The following is a 24,109-nucleotide window of genomic DNA, read 5'->3' as shown; positions in this document are numbered from 1 at the left end:
TGCCGACCAAAATCAAAACCACCCTTTCTGTGGAGCTGCATTTGAAAACAGAGTCTGAAGTACGCTCCCACCCTTTCTAACCCCAAACGACCAAAGACCGGGACATATGCTGAGAGCAGGAATCCCCCTTATCCCAGCCTCTGATGTCACACCAGGACAAACACTAGCGGTTACTTAGCACAGGCTCTGGCTCCAGAGCCCGGGTCTTCCGTCTGTTCCAGCCACTCATCAGTGGGTGACCTTCGTCAGGAATCTCACCTTCTCTTGGTTTCCTCAGTTGCAAAATGCAGATAACAGAACCTACCCCTCACTGAACTGTTGTGAAGATGAGTTACAGAGAGTGCTTAGCCTGGCCAAGATTAGGTATGAAATAAATGTTCATTGCTTTCTGCGAAGGAACTGACACAGAGAATGGGTCTCATTCTGGTGCCCAGGCTGGAGTGCAGTGGCGCAATCATGGCTCACTACGGCCTCCACCTCCTGGGCTCAAGCGATCCTCCCACCTCAGCCTCCCAGACTGCTGGGATTACAAGCGTGAGCCACTACACCTAGCTTAGCTGCTATTATTATTATTTTCTTGAGACAGAGTCTTGCTCTGTTGCCCAGGCTGGAGTGAGGCGGCACAATCATGGCTCACTGCAGCCTCCACCTCCCGAGCTCACGTGATCCTCCCACCTCAGCCTCCGAGTAGCTGGGACTACGGTCGCACACCACCGTGCCTCACTAATTTTTTGATGTTTTGTTGCAACAGGGTCTCGCTATGTGTCCCAGGCTGGTCTCAAACTCCTGAGCTCAAGCATTCCTCCTGTCTCAGCCTCCCAAAGTGCTGGGGTTACAGGTGGAAGCCGCCTCACTCAGCCCCCACGCCATCTTCTAAATGCTCCAGCAGGACCTTGTCCTCATCCCCAGAGTTAAGGCCCAATCTTGGATCCTCTTGCTCCTGAGGCATGATTCCCAGTGTGTGATCTGGCCCATGACTGCAATTCTCGGAGCCGAGTATACCTGCTGGCCAAGAGCAGTGATTGGGCACATTACGTGTCCAATAAATGACAGAGGAACAACAAACGAACAGAAGGAAGGAAGAGAGGAACCACCGTCCTAGGGCAGCCAGACCGGATGCCCTCTAAGCAGTCAGGCTCAGCTACTTAAATGGCTTTTTCATGACCAAGGCTCCCCCTCATTCCTGCGAGGCCCAGAATGCTCCTGAAATGGCAGAGAAATGATTCGAATCCAGTGCTGGTGGGATGAGAGCTTCTCTCGCTCTGCCCGATGGTGCCTTAGATCCTGCACCCTCCCCACCTCCTCATCCCACCTTCGCCTGGAGCTGAGGCAGAGAACAGACCAGCCCGTGCCATTGAGGGAAAGGGGCGGGGGGGTCCAGGCCAGGCTGATCCGAACCGTCACCAACCTATGAGAATTCCAAACCCTCCTGGTGGATCTGCCACTTTGATGCGACATGTGTTCAGCTGGTTCGCAGAGAGGACCCACATATACCCCATGGGTCGCAAGAGCGTGAGGTTCACAAAATAACGTATCCAGTCTGCTTCTTGCAGACAAAGCCACCAAGCACGGTATTTGCCGCACACCTTCTTTCTGGACCTTCTCTGCCAAGCCAGGCTGTATTAAAATAAAAAGACTGGGTAGAAGGGGATTTAAAATTTATTCATTTCTCTGAATCTCAGAACAGTGAATTTTCTTTTTTTTTTTCTTTTTTTTTTTGAGATGGATTCTCGCTCTATCACCCAGGCTGGAGTGCAATGGCACCATCTCAGCTCACTGCAACCTCCGCCTCTCGGGTTCAAGTGATTCTCCTGCCTCAGTCTCCCGAGCAGCTGGGATTACAGGCACCCGCCACCACACCCAACTAATTTTTGTATTTTCAGTACAGATGGGGTTTCACCATGTTGGCCAGGTTGGTCTCGAACTCCTGACCTCAGGTGATCCACCCAACTTGGCCTCCCCAAGTGCTGGGATTACAGGCGTGAGCCACTGTGCCCGGCCGTATCAGTGAGTTTTCTAACCAATTTGCAGACGACCTAGCTGGGTTTTGCAACCCAACAGAGCTGAATCAGCCGTGACTTACAACCCTCTAATCGAAGCGCCACAGGGAAATGAAGGTGGTGAGACGCTGAGCGTGCTTTCGAAAACCTTACAGTTTAGAAGTGGAAAACGGTGAAAATGGTAAACACTATGTTACATATATTTGGCCACAATATAAAAATAACAACCTACAACTACACATGGCAGATCAGGCCAACTGCCAGGAGAAATGAGCAAAAAAAGGCCCAGGAGGAAGACTGGCTGCATGCGAGTTTACTAGAGCTGCCGGGAGGACCCTGGCCGCTCCAAGAACTGACCGTTCAGCGTTGAGTTTGGTCCTCACTGGTCAGTGAAATCTTCAGTCCATACCTGTGTTTGCTGGAGGCCGCATGGGATAGAACAAATGGTGGAGAATGTGGTTCTGCAGCCAGACTGCCTGGGTTCAAATCCCCGCTCTGCTGTGACCCACGGGGGAACTCCGGCATGCCATACCACCTCTCAGAGTGCCAGTCTCCTGCTGAGTGAAACGAGGACATTAACAACACTGCTTCGTCCTGGTGCCGTGAGAACTAACTGGATTAAAGCACGTGCAGCGCAGACAACACTGCTTGGTTCATAGTGAGTGTCGGGCCGGGCGCGGGGGCTCACGCCTGGAATCTCAGAACTTTGGGAGGCCGAGGAGGGTGGATCACCTAAGGTCAGGAGTTCAAGACCAGCCTGGCCAACATGGTGAAACCCCATTTCTACTAATAATACAAAAATTAGCCGGGCGTGGTGGCGGGCACCTGTAATCCCAGCTGCTCGGGGGCTGAGGCAGGAGAATTGCTTGAACCAGGGAAGCAGAGGTTGCAATGAGCCGAGATCATGCCACTGCACCCGAGACTGGGCAACAAGAGTGAAACACTGTCTCAAAAACTAAAAATAAAACAAAATAAAACACAGGAAGTGTTCAAATACATGCTAAAAATAATGAGGAGGAGGTGTCTGAAAAGAATACTGCCAGCTGTACACAGTGGCTTACGCCTGTAACTTCCGCAGTTTGGGAGGCCAAGGTGGATAGGTCACTTAAGCTCAGGAGTTCGAGACCCCTGGGCAACACAGTGAAACCCCATCTCTAAAAAATATTAGCCTGGCATGGTGGCACACGTCTGTAGTCCCAGCTACTCGGGAGGCTGAGGGAGGAGGATCACCTGAACCTGGTGTGGTCGAGGCTGCAGTGAACCATGATGGTGGCACCACACTCCAGCCTGGCGACAGAGAGACCTTGTTTTTTTAATTAAAAAAAAAAAAAAAGGCTGGGCATGGTGGCTCACGCCTATAATCCCAGCACTTTGGGAAGCCAAGGCTGGCGGATCACCTGAGGTCAGGAGTTTGAGACCAGCCCGGCCAACATGGTGAAACCCTGTCTCTACTAAAAATACAACAATTAGCTGGGCAAGGAGGCGGGTGCCTGGAATCCCAGCTACTTGGGAGGCTGAGGCAGGAGAATCACTTGAACCCAGGAGGCAGAGGTTGCAGTGAGCTGAGATCACGCCATTGGACTCCAGCCTGGGTTATAGAGCGAGACTCCGTCTCAAAATAAAAAGAAAAAAGAGACAGAGAGAATACTACCATTTCTACTGGACCATAAATGGAAAAGTATGATGTCCCCTGTAACCGCCATTTAGCATCCATGCCAGCAGCAGGCTCCCATTCTAGTGGAGGGAGAATGGGGAAGTGACTTATTGGGCCTCCTATCAATTTGGGATACCTCCAGATAGAGGGACCAGGGCACAACCGTTCACAGGAAACGCCAGTTACTCTCTGCCTGGTGTGTAGACTTCTCAAGTCTTAAAAGCCTCACTTCACCGGCAAGATATTCTTTTATGACAGAAATCATTTTGCTGCCAGTGTGACAGGCAGAGGATCCCATCACCTGCGTCCTCCTTTTCTCTCTTTATCTAAGAGATGTGTATCCATGGCAAGCCTGCTTCCATCTTAACCTGTTGCTCTAAAGTCCTGTCAAATACACAGACGACGGCATAAAGGATATGCCGGATAAAGGACGGCACACCAGGCTTTTCTTAGGGTGAATACAAAACAGCCACTGCCCCCCAACAAGGCTTTCTCCAAGGGGACTGCTGTGTTCTGGCAGCCCCACTCCTCCATGGCATGGCGGCGAGAGGCACAGTGTGGGGTGAGAGCACGGGCGCAGGAGCAGACGGCTTGGGTTTGAATCCCAGCTCTGCCACTTTGGGCAAATGACTTAGTCTCCCCACAGCTCACTCTCTTCAGCTGCAAAATGGTCTGGGGGGCGCCTCCCTGCTAGTTACTGTGTGGATAGATGGTATGTGCGAAGGGCGTAGAAACATCCCTGGTCCCTGGCTCACAGCGCTCACACGTGAATGCTTCTCACATGTGCCCTTCCAGATGCCATTTCAGAAAGTCCATGCCAGAGCAACGGGCCCCACGCGCAGCCCTCACACTGCAGGACCATCAAAGAGGCAGCACTGGACTAGACGGTGATGATATCACCCTGGCGCCGCCAACCCTGCCAGGGCCGGGACCCAGAGCAGCCCAAGTACACACAGCACATCTCACACGGGCGAGCAGGTCCACCCTGACACAGGAAAGGAAAAGCCCACGAGTGTCCACATACCAGCAGCGGCTCTGAGGGGGGCAAAGACAAACTGGATAAAAGCAGCAATCCTTCTGATTAAATCTGTTCTACATCCTTCCGATTACACCTGCTCTAGGCCACGCACAGCGGCTCACGTCTGTAATCCCAGCACTCCGGGGGCCCGAGGCGGGCGGATCACCTGAGGTCAGGAGTTGGAGGTCAGCCTGGCCAATGTGGTGAAACCCCGTCTCTACCAAAAAGGTGAAAATGAGCCAGGCATGACGGCACACACCTGCAATCCCAGCTACTCAGGAGGCTGCGGCAGGAGAACGGCTTAAACCTGGGAGGCAGAGGTTGCGGTGAGCCGAGACCCGCCACTGCACTCCAGCCTGGGCAACAGAGTGAGGCTCCCACTCAAATACAAAACAAAAAACCTGCTCGACATCCTTCCACTTAAACCCACCACTTCATCAAGGAGAGAAAGACATTTTCCAGGCTAGCACTGGTCTTTTTCAAAATGGGAGATGGCAGAATTTTATACAGAAACAGTCGCTAGTTCCAACCAGAAAGCCCAGAGACACCGGGGAGCCGCTGGTGTCCATGCAGGTGGAGCATGAGAGGCTAAGAAATGGAAACACAGTGCTGCGCGTGGCCGGGAACCAGGTCCGGCTGTGGGCTGCAGTTCCGTGGTCCGTGGGGGGGCAGGGGGTGGCGGGGGAAGGTCACGTGGGTTACTGGGGAGGATGAAGGATGAACACGGGAAACAAGCCGCGTTTCACAGGCAACCCACCTTCGAAGACGCCAACCAGAGGCACCTACGGCACATCCCAAGTCGCAGGGGTGGGGAAGGGGACCCATCTCCTCCTCCTTTCCAGGAGTCACTACTCCCCAGACAACTTGGCTACTAAACTTCCATTCAGAAAGCTGCACTTTCAGGCAGGGTGCACTGGCTCATGCCGGTAATCCAGCACTTTGGGAGGCCAAGGAGGGTGGATCATTTGAGGTCAGGAGTTCGAGACCAGCCTAACAAACACAGAGAAACCCCGTCTCTACTAAAAATACAAAAATTAGCCAAGCGTGGTTACACGCACCTGTAATCCCAGATATCTGGGAGGCTGGGGAAGGAAAACTGCTTGAACCTGGGAGGCGGAGGTTGCAGTGAGCTGAGATCGTGCCATTACACTCCAGCCTGGTCAACAAGAGCAAAACTCCGTCTCAAAAAAAAAAAAAAAAAAAAGGAGAAAGAAAGGTGCAAAAAAAAAAAAAAAAAGGAGAAAGAAAACTGCACCTTCAGACTGAATTCAATGAACAACAACAAATGAGTGAGGTAAAAATAACAGCCACAAACGCAGAGACAAACACATCGATGTTTACTTCCCACCCTTTCAAACGTGCCCAACGCAAAATATTTAATTACGGGAGTCGGCTGCCGGCATGGGGAGTCCAGCTCCCCGACACGGGGAATGTGATCTCATTTGTAACACCAATTAAGGAGGTTCATTTACTGTGCCGTTCGACTTCCTGCCCTCGTGGCTCCGCGAGCCAGGAGATGAGCAGTTAGCTGGGAGCACAAATGGCATATGGCTGCCAGGCTTTCTGGCGGCACCACCGACGAGGGAAGGCTGTTTCCCCACGCTGCAGCTCCCGCAAGCTGACAGAAGGGATTTCCTGAAGCCCCATCTGGTATAAAAGCCTCCACTGGGCAGAGTGGTTTGGAACAGCAAGCGGGTGGCTGGTAATAGCAGGCGAGGGCCATATGCTCTCAGGAGAGGAGATCTTAGGAAGCGGCTGGGAGTTTGCACAGGAGGGGGACGAGGAGCCAGCGTGGGTATGGAGTCAGGGTGACCCCTGTCCCAGCGGCAGTCACTTCTAGTGGGGGATAGCATTTCTTGGGCCTTGTGGATCTCTCTGCTGACATTACCAGGAAAGAGCTCAGATGTGCCACGCTCACTCTGAGTGGCGCCTTTCGACGCGAATGTCGGGACCCTGACCTGCAGCCGTGTCCTTGGGAGATGCGCCAACACACGGGTGTCGACCCAGAATGTTAAGTTCATTCACAAAGAGAAACAAATCTGAACGTTTTCACTCCAGATCTTTCCAGAACCCGTGAGGAATGCGGACTCTGTGGAGGGAAAAGTGTCATTCCTGTCGCTTTGGGAATCTGCTGCAAAACACCCCCGTCCAGGCCGTTGTGCGTCCCGTCCTGCCCCTCCTTAGCTGGAAGGTGGGAGACGTCACCAGTTCACCCCAACCCCAGCCCATCCACTCCTGTGGCTCAGTACAAGCTATGAGGCGATCGTGTGTGAAGGCCAATGAAAGGACTTTGCAATAAATACAAAAATATGGTAGGTTTCTACATACAAGGCTTCTTTTTTCTTTTTCTTTTCTTCTTTTCTTTTTCTTTTTCTTTTTTTGAGATGGAGTCGTCTTCTGTCACCCAGGCTGGAGTGCAGTGATCTTGGCTCACTGCAACCTCCAACTCCCGGGTTCAAGCGATTCTCCTGCCTCAGCCTCCTGAGAAGCTGGGATTACAGGCACGTGCCACCACACACGGCTAATTTTGGTATTTTTAGTAGAGATGAGGTTTCACCATGTTGCCCAGGCTGGTGTCAAACTCTTGACATTGTGATCCGCCTGCCTCGGGCTCCGAAAGTGCTGGCATTACAGGCGTGAGCCACCGCGCCCGGCCTGGTTTTTCAAATTAAAAAATCCATGCCAAGATGCCATCTTTTAAATTAAAACAAAAATCCATGACAAGACGCCTGAAAACAGACCTGCCCCCAGGAGACAGGGTCAGTGCAGGTGCCCGAGGATAGGGCACCAGGGCTCACCCCAGGACCCTAGAGCTCCAGGCTCTGATTTTCTAGTAATTTCCAACATAGCACTTGACTGACATGTCCAGGATGGACTCACTGCACGTGGGAGAACTCCTAGGACCAGCTGCTACAGTGAGAAGCTCCAGTGAGAAAGGTCGATTCCATAAACTGTGGGAATAAGGGAGGTGATCCACCAAATTGAGAGAGAGAGAGAATTCCACCGTTCTAGAATCCTACCATCATCACCCTTACAGACTCAACATCTGAGAGAGAATTCCCCCCTTCCAGAATCCCACCGTCATCATCCTTAGGGACTCAGCATCCAAACACCATCTCACCTCTCCCTCATCAGACGAGGCCCTGCAGGGCCTCCATCTTAGGCCACATTGTACCTTCAGGGCCTCACACGCGGCAGATACTCAGTAACTGGGGATGCTGATGACACTTAGCACTCAGGCCAATCAGCTGGATGCCAACATGTGCTACCAGCTCCTCACATGTGACCTGGAGACGCAGCATGAGCCACAGGCAGGCCGATATTCCATTTTCACACATTCGTCATGGCTCCTCAGCAGAAAAGAAACCAGGAAAATAGGCTGGGTTTGGTGTCTCACACCTGTCATCCCAGCACTGTGGGAGGCCGAGGAGGGCGGATCACCTGAGGTCAGGAGTTCGAGACCAGCCTGGTCAACATGGCAAAACCCCATCTCTACTAAAAACACAAAAATTAGCCGGTTATGGTGGCGCATGCCAGTAGTCCCAGCTACTTGGGAGGCTGAAGCAAGAGAATGGCTTGGAGGAGGGAGAATCGCTTGAAGCTGGGAGGCAGAAGTTGCAGTGAGCCGAGATCATAGCACTGCACTCCAGCCTGGGTGACAGAACGAGACTCCGTCTCAAAAATAAATAAAGGTAGTTTTAAAAATTAGGTGTTAGGAATAATGCTCAAAATTTCAAGGAAATTGCCGGGCACAGTGGCTTATGCCTGCAATCCCAGCACTTTGGGAGGCCGAGACAGATGGATCACAAGGTCAGGAGTTCAAGACCAGCCTGGCCAAGACAGTGAAACTTCGTCTCTACTAAAATTACTAAAATTAGCCGGGTGTGGTGGCAGGCACCTATAATCCCAGCTATGTGGGAGGCTGAGGTAGGGAACTGCTGAACCCGGGAGGCAGAGGTTGCAGTGAACCAAGATAGCACCTTTGCCTGGCGACAGAGAGAGACTCTGTCTCAAAACAATAAAAATAAAAAATAAGGAAATTGAACACACGAACCAAGGATTTTTAGCAAAGCAATTGTATTTCTGCACAGAGAGGTGCCTCCCTGGCCAGTCACCGCGAGAGTGCACCTGAACACCTGAACAAAGGGGCACGAGAGCCTTTATTGTTGACGCAAGTCCTGCCTCTGTGCCCTGGTTTTACTGGCCAGCGTCGGGTCGTATAATATAAACTAATCCCAGTTGGCTAAACATGTGACTCTTTTTAGATAGGGTGGGCACATAAAAGAAAGTGGAGGGAAAGGGGAAGGGTGTCTGTAATGAGCCAGAAAGTTAGTCTTTTTTTAAAATAAGGAAAGGAATGTGAGCTGGTGTTAACAGCGCCTGGTACTGTGGCGTGCCTGGGTGTTTACCAAAGGTGAGAAGGGAAAAGGAGAAAAATGGGGGGAGGGGGGAGGAGGTACTGTGAATTAAAGAATAAAAGATTGATCCGATTATCTGAAGAGAAACCTCATCATATCCCACATAGGCAAATCGTCTCGAAACTTTCCGTGGCTTCTGGTAGACGAGGAATGTGACTGCACAGCGCCTACCACCCAAAATGCGGTTATAAATTACAAGTCAGCAGGGTGAGCTTTTCCACGTCCGCTCTGCACAATGAACAGAAGAGCAGGAAGTGTGGTTGGTGAGAACCATGGAGATGTTTATCATTTCGGCACCGTCCGTACCTGTCCCCCCGCGGAGCCATTAGCACTCGGCACAGCTCCCTTCTCGATTTCCTGTTTGATTGTTATTTCACCACAGCTTTCTTTTCCCCTTCTCGGCTACATGGAAACCTCTGTTTCTTGGCAGAACTTTCTGACTGCCCAGTTATAAACCCCTTGTTGGCCACGTTCCTGCTTCGGGAAGTCCCCACTGAGCCCCAGCCAAATGACAAGGAGAGGAAACATTTACAATGATGTGAACAACTCCCAGCCTGGAAACAGAGATCAAAGGGAACAATCATAAGGGATGGTTCTGCAGGAGCCTAGCGCGGGAAGGCTCTCTCTAAATTAGCCTGGACTGGTCCACAGCCGTAACATCACCTCACCGGGAATCCAGCAAGCCAGGCACGTCCGCAGCTCGGCAAACAGCCTCAGCTCCACTGCTGCAGACCAGCCGCGTCCACAGCAAAAGGAATCGTGTCCGACACTAAGAAACTGTGACCACCGGGTACCAAGATGCCTTTACATAGAAACAGACTGTGGCTCGCATTCATTCCCTCCACCAGCTCCTGAAATGAAAGGGTTCCGTCGCACAGGGAAATAAGTAACAGCAGGGAGAGAGAGAGGGGGAGGCAAATTGTTTGGAAAGTAGAAGACAGGGTGGAAAAGATGAAATTCAAGACAGATGTGTGAGACCCACAGACATATGTCTTTGAATTTATGCATCCAAGTGATTCATGTAGAATAAGAAAAAACAGCTACAAGCCCAATACAGAAATAGGACTAAATACAGAACAAAGTATCACCTTCCCCTCCTCTTCCAGACCACTGTCAATTCCCATCTCTCTTTCTGCTACATAAAGTTGTTATAAAACCAGCGAGTGAAGGATCGAAGATGAAACACTATTAATTAAGCAGAGTTTCTCTGTGGTCCCTGTCACCCTCAGGAGGACTTCAACCCCTCATAATTCATTTCCAGTTACTGAACGTTGATTTCCTTTTTTTTTTTTTTTTTTTTGAGATGGAATCCTGCCGTGTCGCCCAGGCTGGATTGCAACGGCACGATCTCCACTCACTGCAACCTCTGCCTCCCTGCTTCACGCAGTTCTCCTACCTCAGCCTCCTAAGTATCTGGGATCATAGGCACCCATCACCATGCCCAGCTAATTTTTTTGTATTTTTAGTAGAGACAGGGTTTCACCATGTTGGCCAGGCTGGTCTCGAACTCCTGACCTCAGGTGATCCGCCCACCTCAGCCTCCCAAAGTGTTGGGATTACGGGCGTGAGCCACCGCGCCTGGCTGATTTCTTGCCAATAAAAGGCACTGCTGTGGCTCAACACGAGCAGGATTTAAAAAACAGTAGCATTTGCCAGGTTAATGCCTGGCCATTCAGAAAAAATAAACCAGGAAATTTAGATGGGTGTTTCCATCAAAACACAAAAGTCCAAGGCTCTGGCCGGAAAGCCATTTTTACAATGCAGTATTCATGTGTGTTGTTTTACTTCCAAACAGCGAACTCAAAGGAGCCACGACATGACTGGTTCCAAATGCCTCCTACTGAGAAAAACACAGGCGGCTTGGCTCCCTGGTTACTTTCTCTGTTTGAGGCTTCAGAAGCTAATAAGAAAGTGGAGAACAGCAAGAATGGCCCTAGATGTTAGACGCGGCAGACAGAGAGGCTGAAGCATGGTCTGAGGACGATGGCCGGGGATGGTGGAGATGACGGAGGTTTTCTGGAAAGGCCAAGTGCCCGGTTTCAGCAGGAGGTCGGCTCTATACCAGTCATGTGCCTGGTCATTTTTCATCAGTAAACATTTATCGAGCATCTCAAACCTACCAGGTATTTGTGCCAGACAGTATGGGGTCAGATCAAGACAAAGGTCTTCGCCTTTGAGAAAGGAAAGGAGCCTGTCTGGGTATGTAACAGGCTCCAGCTTCCTCTCTAGACCCTCCCCTGGGATGGCAGTCCCCGGCCCACCCACACCCTTTGTTCCACGGGCTTCTGCCTTGGGCCACAGGTAATCGGGGTGGGTGTACACCCTTGATCTAACACCAATCACGCTCTCTCCTGGGAATTCAGAAACTGGACACAAAGATGGATTTACTAAGATCGGAGCTTCCCAGCTGGGTGCAGTGGCTCACACCTGTAATCCCAGCACTTTGGGAGGCTGAGACAGGTGGGTCACCTGAGGTCAGGAGTTCAAGACCAGCCTGGCCAACATGGTGAAATCCAATCTCTACTAAAAACACACAATTAGCTGGGCGTGGTGGCACATGCCTGTAATCCCAGCTACTCAGGAGGCTGAGGCAGGAGAATCCCTTGAACCTGGGAGACAGAGGATGCAGTGAGCTGGGATCACACCACTGCACTCCAGCCTGGGGGACAGAGTGAGACTCCGTCTCAAAAAAAAAAAAAAAAAAAAAAGAGATGTGAGCTTCCCAACCAGTGTGCTACGAGCAGGCTCCAGGAGGGCACCGCACTGACCCTCTCAGCCTCAGGGGCCGCTGGACTCCCTCCTCCCTCCCTCCACGTCCTTGTCCTCTGGCAGCCAGCTGCCTCATTCCTTTATCTGCACAGACAAGCAATCCTCATTTCCTAAACGTGGCAGGATGCAGAGAAGGTAGAGGAGTGTTGAAGAGTTGACAGTGGAGGTGAGAGCCATAAACTCACATCAAAGGCAGGCAGGGGTCGCCTTGCTGGGCCAGGGACAGCAGACAGAAATTGAGCTGAGGCTGGGCGCGGTGGCTCAAGCCTGTAATCCCAGCACTTTGGGAGGCCGAGATGGGCGGATCACGAGGTCAGAAGATCAAGACCATCCTGGCTAACATGGTGAAACCCCGTCTCTACTAAAAAATACAAAAAATGAGCCGGGCGAGGTGGCGGTCGCCTGTAGTCCCAGCTACTCGGGAGGCTGAGGCAGGAGAATGGTGTGAACCCGGGAGGCGGAGTTTGCAGTGAGCTGAGATCCAGCCACAGCACTCCAGCCTGGGCGGCAGAGCGAGACTCCGTCTCAAAAAAAAAAAAAAAAGAAAAAAAGAAATGGAGCTGATACACAGGAGGACAGACGAGGGGCAGGAAAGACACCAGAGTCAGAGAGGAGGGAATGAGAGAAGCTGCAGAGCCCCCAAGAAGCCCAAGAGCGAACCTGCTCCTGAACCCAGGCTGGACCCCCACATCCCAACTGGGTGCCGTTCCTGCATCCGGACGCCCCTGCAATTAACGACCGTGTTTGGAGAGTCTAACCCAAACCACGTAAGGCAGCTGGAGTCCATTTCTGCTCCTCGTAAACAACAACTAACTAAGACAGGTACGTAGGTCTGTGTGTGTGGAGAGTCTGAGCACATCACTAAATCCTCACTGCTTAGAATGCCAGAAAAAGAAGGCCAGGCGCAGTGGCTCAAGCCTGTAATCCCAGCACTTTGGGAGGCCGAGACGGGCGGATCACGAGGTCAGGAGATCAAGACCATCCTGGCTAACGTGGTGAAACCCCGTCTCTACTAAAAATACAAAAAACTAGCCGGGCGACCTGGCGGGCACCTGTAGTCCCAGCTACTCGGGAGGCTGAGGCAGGAGAATGGCGTAAACCCAGGAGGCGGAGCTTGCAGTGAGCTGAGATCCGGCCACTGTACTCCAGCCTGGGCGACAGAGCAAGACTCTGTCTCAAAAAAAAAAAAAAAAAAAAAAAAAAAAGAATGCCAGAAAAAGAAAAGCAGAATCACCTGACAGAGGCTCTCAGCCCTTTCAAATCCCTTTCTCACGGCTCATTCTTCTATCCTCCCCCAGGAGCCCCGGGGCCCGGGGAGGAGACACCTGCTCCTGCTCCCACGAGATACGCAGAGGAAGGAGCAAGAGGACAGCTTCAGACAAGGGAGCAAATGAGTTTCCCGGACCTCTTGCTCCCTGCAGCCAGCAGCCCATTTCCGAAGTGGGAGCCTAAGATACACAAAGGTGTCATGTGTGCGGACACCAGGAAAGTCAGTCCACTGCTCTGCCCTGTGGGTCCAAGGAAAGTGGCCATGAGCAAACTCACAAACTTGCCAAGAAATGCCATTTTGTGAGTTCCCAAAGTAGGGCTCTTCCTCCAGGAAGGTTGTGCGAGCTGGCTGTCTCCAGCGGGCTCTGGAGAGGGGGACCCGGGAGCTGAGTCAGGAGGGACGAAGGCGGGAGGTTTCCTCTGCAGACAAGGTGAACGGCCACACGTCCCTTAAGGCACACTCCCGACACAGAATCACACACATGATATTCATAAGCAGGCACAGTACATCCCCCAACTTTAGTTTTCAAAGGCAGTTCAGTGAGGGCCGTCAGCGGGCACTCCCCGGCCAGGTGTGTGGGCACCTTCCCGTGCGCTGGTTGCAGACACCGCTGGTGCCACAGAACCAAGATGGGCAGAGGGTGGAGTTCCTGAGGCTGCAACGAGACTTGACTTTCTCCTCCAGAACAGAAACATCCCAGTGAGTCAGACCCGGATGATGCCACGAAAATCACTTGCTTAGGAAACTTAAAACTGCTGAGGCCTTCGGAACAGAAACCACACGCAAACGGCTTCTCCATCAGGAGCACGGCTTCCTGGGACAGGCTGACTGATTTATAGAGCACAATAATCCTGTCAACTTTCAGCAGAACCGAACTGCTAAACATCAACAAGTTCCAACCCGGTCTCCAGACCACCCAGAGAAAGGTCTGTGTCCAAACGCCAGGGGATGCGGTGGGAGGCCGGGGTCCAGCAAGCCTGAGCTCCACTTTTCACTTGGCTACGGCTCCACCCAAAGTTCCCCGGTTGAAATGAAGACGCCAGGACAAAGAGCAGCACAAGCCTGCCTGCTCCTGGGGGCTGCCCTGGGCTGCAGAAGGGAGAGAAGATGCTTAGATAGCATGGGGGTGGGGGGGATGCGGCGGGGCTGAGGGGCTACAGAATGGATCTGAGGTCACCCTGTACCCCGGTCACACGAAAGGGCAGGTGGAAAGAGCAGGGTGGCAAAGTCAGCCAGGCTGGGAATGTCCCTTCACCTCTCCGAGAAGCTACTTCCGCTGTACACTGGGAGAAATCCTTGTGCTTGCCTCATGGGCTTGCTATGAAGATGAAGCCAGATGTGAAACCCAGATGGCTGCTCCCAGCACCCAGTTTCCAAGCTCCAGCGTCCACATGTATCATTTACAACGTGTGCCCTCCTCACTCAGACGCTTATTCACTTATTTTGCTTTGAGTAGACTCCTTTAAAAAAAAATCTATTTTGAAAGGAAACTTTATGTTGCTATTGTAAGTGGAGAACCAGTACCACTCACCATAAATAGAGGCTAAGTGTCAAAACGAAAAGAACAAAGAACAAGCCATCATTACACGTGATCTGACTCATGCTGCCTGCGGAAAGCTGAGGTCGGCTTTCTCTACTGGAGGGAGATTAGCAGGTTTGCCAGTGGTTTAAAGATGGCGCCACAGCCAGACTTTCTCCTGATCTAACCAGAGACTTGAAATGGAGAGTGGAAAAAGTTGGAAAACGCTGTAGCTCAATTAGGGGCGCCAGTCTCAGGAACGGCCCTGCCACCCTAAGCCCCTGCCACTCCTATGCCAATGGAGGCAGCGACGAGAAAAGGGATCAGGAATCCTGTGGCCCTGGCTTATCCCTGCATGCTGGCCAAGGCCCCGCAGCCTCTACAAGGCTCTTGGCCAAGCAGCAATGCCTGCTGGCTTAGTCCCAGCTCTTCTGCCATCCGGGGGCATCCCGATGACACCTCCTCACAAGTCCCATCAATGAGAACCTGCCTTAGCCACAGCCTCAGTCTCAGCCACAGTCAGGGGCATCTCCAGCAGGGAACTTCATCAAACCCCCCATTGACCAGGACGTGGACCACAGACTCCCTGGGACCCCTCGTGCCCACAGCTGGCGTCTTACTCCCCAAACTCAACCCTGTTTTCTCTCTCCTTTCTACCGCCAGAAAAAGTCAGGACAGATTATGTAGACAGACTTGCCTCTGAATGTCCATACTGACGTCTAGAAAATTTCAGGGCAGGGGAAAAGAGAAACCCCAACACTTCCTTTCCTTTCCAGCTCCCAGAGCTCCGAGTTGGTGTCGGATTTGGATACGGGGCTCCTGGAAGCAGATGTCAAGCAGAAAGTAGGGTTGGGTGGGTGGAGGAGGGAGGCAGGACCCCTGTCTGCTCTCTGAGTGGGTCCACGTCTCCCTGCACGGTTGGGGTTATGCGTATGCCAAGTCTAACCGTTCCTGTCCTTACAAAGGAGGCCTGGAATTCCTTCCAGCACACGTTGCAAACTGGGAGGAAAGAGCTTCACCAGAAGTGTTTAACGCAGCATTTTCCCAGGACGCCCGTTTCCCCAGGACGCCCGTTTCCCCAGGACGCCCGTTTCCCCAGGACACCCGTTTGCCCAGGACACCCGTTTCCCCAGGATGCCTCAGAGTCTCAGGGAGTCATGCAGATTTCCAGGCCCCACCTCTGACCCACTGGATCTGACTCCCAGGGGGTAAGACCTAAAGTGGAAATTTTTTCTTTTTTTTTTTTTTTGAGACGGACTTTCGCTCTGTCACCCAGGCTGGGGTGCAGTGACGCCATCTCGGCTCACTGCAAGCTCCGCCTCCCGGGTACAAGCGATTCTCCTGCCTCAGCCTCCTGAGTAGCTGGGACTATAGAAGACCGCCACCACGCCGGGCTAAAAATGTAAATGTTAAGAAAGTTCCCAGCCAGGCGCGGTGGCTCACGCCTGTAATCCCAGCACTTTGGGAGTCTGTGGATCATCTGAGGTCAGGAGTTTGAGACCAGCCTGGCCAACATGGCAAAACTTCATCTCTACTAAAAATACACAAATTAGCCAGGTGTAGTGGTGCACACCCGTAATCCCAGCTACTGGGGACGCTGAGGCAGGAGAATCGCTTGAACCCGGGGGGCGGAGGTTGCAGTGAGCCGCGATCACGCCACTGCCCTACAGCCTGGGTGACGGAGCGAGACTCTGTCTAAAAAAAAAAAAAAGAAAAGGGAAAAAGAGAAAGCTCCAGGTAACTCAGGCCCACTGAAGTCTCCTTCCCACGTGGTGTCCCTCTGTCTTTACTGTCCCTCGCCCTGCAGATATCAGCTCAAACACCAGCTCTTCGGGAGCCTTCTCTGCCCACTACCTCCCTCCCAAGTTCAGACCAGGTGCTCTGTTACATGTCCATGCCCTAGTACTTTCTCTTCCTTTACAGTACTTCTCACTATTTCTATTTTTTTTTTTTTTTTTTTTTTTTGAGGCGGAGTCTCGCTCTGTCGCCCGGGCTGGAGTACTGTGGCCGGATCTCAGCTCACTGCAAGCTCCGCCTCCCGGGTTCACGCCATTCTCCTGCCTCAGCCTCCCGAGTAGCTGGGACTACAGGCGCCTGCCACCTCGCCCGGCTAGTTTTTTTGTATTTTTTAGTAGAGACGGGGTTTCACCGTGTTCGCCAGGATGGTCTCGATCTCCTGACCTCGTGATCCGCCCCGTCTCGGCCTCCCAAAGTGCTGGGATTACAGGCTTGAGCCACCACGCCCGGCCCTCACTATTTCTATTACATATTTAAAATTTTTTTTTTTTTTCAAGACGGAGTCTTGCTCTCTCACCAGGCTGGAGTGTAGAGGCACGATCTCGGCTCACTGCAAACTCCGCCTCCCGGGTTCAAGTGATTCTCCTGCCTCAGCCTCCCGAGTAGCTGGGATGACAGGCATGCACCACCACACCCGGCTAATTTTTGTATTTTTAGCAGACACGGGGTTTCACAGTGTTGGCCAGGATGGTCTCGAACTCCTGACTTCGTGATTCGCCCACCTCAGCCTCCCAAAATGCTGGGATGACAGGCGTGGGCCCCAGCGCCCGGCCCATTTCCATTCTATATTTGTGTGACTTGTTGAATCAGATGTGCCCCCCCCACTGGACTCCAGAGCTTCATGAGGCCAGGGAGATACTTAGCTCACTCTGCTTCTGGCATCATGAATGGCACCAAGTAGGCTTGCAGTAAAAATATCTGTGGATTAAATGAATGAATCTGGAATAGCTGTTTCTGATTCTCCCTTCCCACTGTACTCGCTCTTCTCTCTCAAGTTTTTTGGACACTTGAAAGCAGGTACTTCGGAGGAAAGATCCTACCGCTAGAATATTTTTTAGTTAGACGGATTTAAAATGATCCCACCTGCTCACTTGAGTGGAGTTTTAACAGTTTAAAATTTAGGCCGGATGCGCAGCTCACGCCTATAATCCCAGCACTTTGGGAGTCCGAGGCGGGCGGATCACGAGGTCAGGAGATCACAGACCACCCTGGCTAACACGGAGAAACCCCGTCTCTACTAAAAGATACAAAAAAAATTAGCCAAGCATGGCGGCGGGTGCATGTAGTCCCTGCTACTTGGGAGATCGCACCACCGCACTCCAGCCTGGGTGACAGAGCGAGACTCGTCCCAAAAAATAATCTGCGGCCAGGCGCGGTGGCTCACGCCTGTAATCCCACCACTTTGGAAGGCCAAGAAGGACGGATTACCTGAGGTCAGGAGTTCGACACTATTCTGGTCAACATGGTGAAACCCCATCTCTACTAAAAATACAAAAATTAGCCAGGTGTGGTGGCTCATGCCTGTAATCCCAGCTACTTGGGAGGCTCACGCAGGAGAATTGCTTGAACCCAGGAGGCGGAGGTTGCAGTGAGCCAAGATTATACCACCGTACTCCAGCCTGGGTGACAGAGCGAGACTCCATCTCAGAAAGAGTTTAAAATTTTGCATATGGAAGCTGAGTGCAGAGGCTCACACCTATCACACCTATGATCACACCTATCACACCTATAACCACAAGTGCTTTGGGAGGCCAAGGTGGGAGGGTCAACTGAGCACAAGAGTTTGAGACCAGCCTGGGCAATATAGCAAGACCCCATCTCTACAAAAAGGAAAACATTCGCTTGGTGTGGTGGAGCAAACCGGTGGTCCCAGATAACTGAGAGGCTGAGATGGGAGGATCACCTGAGCCCAGGAGTTTTTGAGGCTGCAGTGAGCTCTGATCACGCCACTGCATTCCAGCTTGAGTAACAGAGCAAGACATGATCTCAAATACATAAATAATTTTCATAGACTAACAAAGAAGAAGCAAGGTGGCCTTTGAACCCCCCGGGTCTGAGAGAGCCCTAAGGGGTTCCAGCACAGCTTTGCTCAGGGTTACAGTCAGAGGGAAGTAAACGGTTTCCACCCAATCCAAGATATCTTCTTTGCAGCTGGTAAAAACTTGACTGCTCCCCAGGATCCAAATGTGGGTAAAACTTCCCCCAGATTTATCTCTTACATTCTATTCATGAATAGGTTTGTTGAAAAGTTTTGTTTGAAATTAGTAGAACTCTCTCTGAAAATACGCCCCAGAAGGAAGCAGTCCTCCCCTTCTCCAGCAAGGACAGGCAAGGCCCCATCTGATCCCCCAGTTCTGGCAGCCAAATACCCACACGTGTTTAGCTGTGCCATGGGATATGTAGAATAAATTGAGTTTAGGGGAAAAAATCATAAAACAAGCCTCTGAGTCTAAAGACTCTGTGTACCTTGGCAGGAGGAATGTGTGCGTTACAACAAACCCTATCCAGCGTGCCAGAGAACTCAATCAAAACCAGCAGAAAATGATTCCTGTCGTATGAGACGGGCAAGTCCACAGCCGGCCCCTGTGGGAGATGAAGATAAGAGGGTCCATTCTAGGCGGGGCGCAGTGGCTCACACCTGTAATCCCAGCACTTTGGGAGGCCTAGGCAGGCAGACCACGAAGTCAAGAGATCAAAACCATCCTGGCCAACATAGTGAAACCCCGTCTCTACTAAAAATACAAAAATTAGCAGGGCGTGATGACGGCTCCTGTAATCCCAGCTACTCGGGAGGCTGAGGCAGGAGAATCGCTGGAACCCGGGAGGTGGAGGTTGCAGTGAGCTGAAGTCGTGCCATTGCACTCCGGCCTGGCAACAAAGTGAGACTCCGTCTCAAAAAAGAAAGGGTCCAATCTCTCCTTGCATTTGACAAAATTCTTTTGCATCATGGCTGAGGACTAAAACCCTAAGTAAGAGGAGACAGACATTCTAAAGTCAAAGCCTCTGCAAACACAAAACAAACTCCACAGGAAAACCTGCCTACTGAAGTCTTTACCTCTGGGACTCTGGCTGGATGTCTTCTGCTAGGAGATGAGTCTTAAGTCACTGCAGGGCATGCTTTAGAATGGGAGTCTGTGGATAAAGTAGGGTTCCACTGGTCTTGCTAAGTTCTTGTCTTTTTTTCTTTTTTTTTTTTTCTTGAGACAAGAGTCTCCCTCTGTCACCCAGGCTGGAGTGAGTGCAGTGGCACGATCTCGGCTTACCGCAACCTCTGCCTCCCGGGTTCAAGTGAGTCTCCTGCCTCCGTCTCCTGAGTAGCTGGGATTACAGGTGCACGCCACCCCGCCCAGCTAATTTCCTATTTTTAGTAGAGACGGGGTTTCTCCATGTTGGCCAGGCTGGTCTCGAACTCCTGACCTCAGGTGATCCTCCCGCCACAGCCTCCCAAAGTGCTGGGATTACAGGCATGAGCCACCACGTCTAGCCTAAATCTGAATTTTTAAAATGAGTATATCTAAAGAAAAATGTAAGTGAATGGTAGTATGGCTGGTATTCTGACATGAAAGAACCACAGAGGTGATACTGAATGGCTGAGTTAGAGAAAACAGCCCTATGGTGGAAACCTCAGGCTTCTCTTTCTATCCCATAGCCAGCCAAGGGCAGGCAGGGGCCAACTTTCTGGGTTTCTTGACTCTACTTTGAAGGCTCTCTGGCCGGATAAAAATGGCTTCCATCCACCAAGGAGGAACTGACAGAATGGTTTACTATTGGAAGGATCTGGTTCAAAGGCCATGGCACCTCCAGCGTCTGGGAGAGTATCTTTACCAAAAAAACTTGCCACTCAAGAAACGGAGCAAGATATTCCAGGAAATACTTTCAGATCAGTTTCCCGTCCAGCTATGGTTTGAAAATGAGGCCTCCTCAGCCGGGGTCCACAACCATATTTCACGGGCCCCCGGAGATGTGTTTATCCACGCTGACCAAGAGTTCAAAGCGGTCGTTTGGAAGTGGAATAAAGAGTCACTCTAAATTCACCAAAGGAGTTACGACCAGAAACGCTGGAGAGGTTCCGACTGAGGTCATCCGGAGTTTAGGGAAATTTTTGGTTTGGGTTTTCTCCTAGTTTTAATTGCTTATAAAAGCTCCTTAATGTCAAGTAAAGAACAACAACAACAAATGTGAAAAGTTAACTTCCCCAAAATGTTTATTCAAAAGAAAAAAAAATGGTTTCCAGCAACCCTTATGCAGGAGGAAGGGGATTAAGACTAGATAATCTTGTATGAAAAGGAAAGGGAAATGCAAACTACTCAAATACAAAACAGCAGCTGCACGGACGGGCGGGCCTGCCAGAGAACCAACTCATCTGCCAGAGAACCAACTCATCTGCTCCATCACGTCCCTTTCACGGATCCCAGGTCTGCTCCGGGGACACCACCGTCAGCTCCACTCCCCTCAAACGCCATTCAATGGCCCATCCAAACCTAACTCAGGCTGCTTCCTCCTCTCTGAAAGGCCTGGCCCTGAGGTCGTTCCAGACACCCCTTCCCTATCCTCCACGGGGTACTTTGCCTTTTCACAGATGACTAAACAACAGACAAAACTGAGCAAATTAACAGTGAAGGACGAGCAGGACTTCAACCTGTTCTAACATGCTTCCTCTGGTCACAGCTGATCCTGAGAACCAGAACCTCAGATCCTTCCTGTGTAAGCATCAAGAGAAGGGCCCAAGACAGAAAGGTGTGGATCACTTTTGCAGTAAGGAAGTTAGAAAGGGTGAGTCAGAAACCAAGGAAAACACTAACTTCTGGCAATGAAAGTGAGCCTTCTCTTTGTATATTATTTTACATGGTTTTAAGTTTTTAAAAAATTTTATTATTATTACTTAATAATACAATAATTATTATTATTACTTAATAATAATACAATAATAATTATTATTATTTAATAATACAATAATAATAATTATTATTATTAAATAACAATACAATAATATTATTATTAAATAATAATACAATAATAATTATTATTAAATAATAATACAATAATAATAATTATTTAATAATAATACAATAATAATTATTATTATTTAATAATAATACAATAATAATAATTATTATTATTTAATAATAATACAATAATAATAACAGAGTCTTGCTCTGTTGCCTAAGCTGGAGGGCAGTGGCTTGATCTCAGCTCACTGCAACCTCCGCCTCCCAGGTTCAAGCAATTCTCCTGCCTCAACCTCCTGAGCAGCTGGGATTACAGGCGTGCGCCACCACGCCCGGCTAATTTTTGTATTTTTCATAGAGACAGGGTTTCGCCATCTTGGCCAGGCTGGTCTCAAACTCCCGACTTCAGGTGATCCGCCCACCTTGGCCTCCCAAAGTGCTGGGAACACAGGCATGAGCCACTGCACCGGGCCTATATATTTTTGACTTTTGAACCTCGTAAACATTTACTTACTAAAAGAATAAAATCAAGTAAAAAGTAGGAGCAAACAGCAAATCCTAAAGTTTAATAGGAACGGAAACATGTGACCCTAACTCTAATAATAATTACTAGTTACCTAGAGAAAAAGGCAAATAATTCAAGTGGCCTTTGGATCTAGCTCTCTGACTACTCCTCCTTACTTGGATGTGGTCTAAGGACAAAAAGAACTGAAAAGAAAGTTTGAACCTGACTTGCTAGGATGACTGCTGGCCATGATTATGCAGGCTGCAAATCTGTAAACCAGGTTATCAATCATGATGTGACAAAAGGAACACAGGCACAGACTGGGGAAGTAAGGAAGGGCCCTGGGCGGCTGCCTCTGAGTGCAACATATCAGTATCAACTCAAGATTTTAAAACACATTTAAATTTCTCAGTTTTTTGTTTCGTTTTGTTTTTGTTTTTGTTTTTGAGGCACAGTTTCACTCTGTCGCCTAGGTTGGAATGCAGTGGCACCATCTCGGCTCACTGCAACTTCCACAGCCTGGGTTCAAGTGATTTGTGTGGCTTGGCCTCCTGAGTAGCTGGGGTTACAAACAAGTGTTACTATGCTCAGCTAATTTTTGTATTTTTAGTAGAGACGAGGTTTCACCATGTTGGCCAGGCTGGTCTTGAACTCCTGTACTCAGGTGATCTGCCCGCCTCAGCCTCCCAAAGTGCTGGGATTGCAGGCGTGAGCCTCCGTGCCTGACTGTTCTTTGCCCTTTAGCAGTGAGAGGCCCAGCAAGGAACGTACTTCATGCCCGGTTGTTGGTGTCTAAGGAGCATCCCTCCACCAAAGGGAAGGAGGGTTTCTCAGAGGAAGAGCTGATTCCAAGACTAGGGGAGGGAGAGGCCAAGCTAAGCCTGAACATCTCACTGAGTGCCAGAAAAGCAAGCAAATGCTTACAGGATGCTGGGAACATGCTGAAAGACTCAAGAACCATCTTGGAAAAACTCCCACTCACCAAATTTGCAATACAGTAAAAAATAGTGAAATTAATAAGCTACAGTTATAGAATGTTTTTTTTTAAATCCATGAGTCTAAAATAATACTAAAAAATATAGTGGGAGAACATGAGAGTCTCTTTTTTGTTTGTTTGTTTTAAATTGAGATGGAGTCTTGCTCTGTAGCCCAGGCTGGAGTGCAGTGGCACAATCTCAGCTCACTGCAACCTCTGCCTCCTGGGCTCAAGCAGTTCTCTCACCTCAGCCTCCCGAGTAGCTGGGATTACAGGCGTGAACCACCACGCTTGGCTAGTTTTTTGTATTTTTGGTGGAGACGGAGTTTCACCATGTTTCCCAGGCTGGTCTCGAACTCCTGAGCTCAAGCGATCCACCAGCCTCCCAAAGTGCTGGGATTACAGGTGTGAGCCACGGTGCTCATGCAATGAGGGGCTCTTCGTAAAGGAATGTGAGGTAATAAATGTAGAAGAAGTGACAATTTAAAGCCCAGGATTCTGCAATAATCAATGTAAAAACAGATTCAGGAGGCCAGGCACAGTGGCTCACATTTGTAATCCTAGTGCTTTGGGAGGCTGGGGTGGGAGGCTCCCTTGAGACCAGGAATTCAGGATCAGCTTCAGCAATATAGTAAGACTCTATCTCAAAAAACACAAAAATAAAAATAAAACTTAGCTGGGTGTGGTGGCACATGCCTGTAGTCCCAGCTACTCAGGAGGCTGAGGAAGCAGGATCGCTTGAATCCAGGAGTTAGAGGCTACAGTGAGCTATGATTGTGCCACTACAACCCAGTTTGGGTGATGGGGTGAGACCCTGTCTCTTAAAACAAATAAAACAGCCGGGAGCGGTGGCTCACACCTGTAATCCCAGCCCTTTGGGAGGCCAAGACGGGTGGATCAACATGGAGAAACCCCATCTCTACTAAAAATACAAAATTAGCCGAGCGTGGTGTCAGGCGCCTGTAATCCCAGCTACTCGGGAGGCTGAGGCAGGGGAATCACTTGAACCCAGGAGGTGGAGGTTGCAGTGAGCCAAGACCGCACCACTGTACTCCAGCCTGGGCAACAGAGAAAAACTCCATCTCAAAAAATAAAATAAAATAAAATAAAACCCGATTCATGAAAGAATCATCACCTATCAGTGAACATGAAGCCACTGGGTGACAAGTTACTGGGAAAAGAACATTCCTACGGTCCTAAAGTCTCACGCACTTACTGCTCGTTAGTTACAAAG

The 24,109-nt window shown here is 50.4% G+C and overlaps 1 protein-coding gene across 1 annotated transcript in view; it reads right to left on the bottom strand.

Annotated features, from left to right (window-relative positions):
- The window catches only part of NXN (nucleoredoxin), a 175,580-nt gene that overhangs the window by 34,643 nt on the left and 116,828 nt on the right, over positions 1–24,109 (bottom strand). The window lies entirely within an intron of this gene.

Source organism: Rhinopithecus roxellana, chromosome 19 (assembly GCF_007565055.1).
Source record: "Rhinopithecus roxellana isolate Shanxi Qingling chromosome 19, ASM756505v1, whole genome shotgun sequence".
Lineage (NCBI taxonomy): Eukaryota > Metazoa > Chordata > Mammalia > Primates > Cercopithecidae > Rhinopithecus > Rhinopithecus roxellana.
Note: the sequence above shows the minus strand (reverse complement) of the source record. Positions and strands in the feature narration are given on the sequence as shown.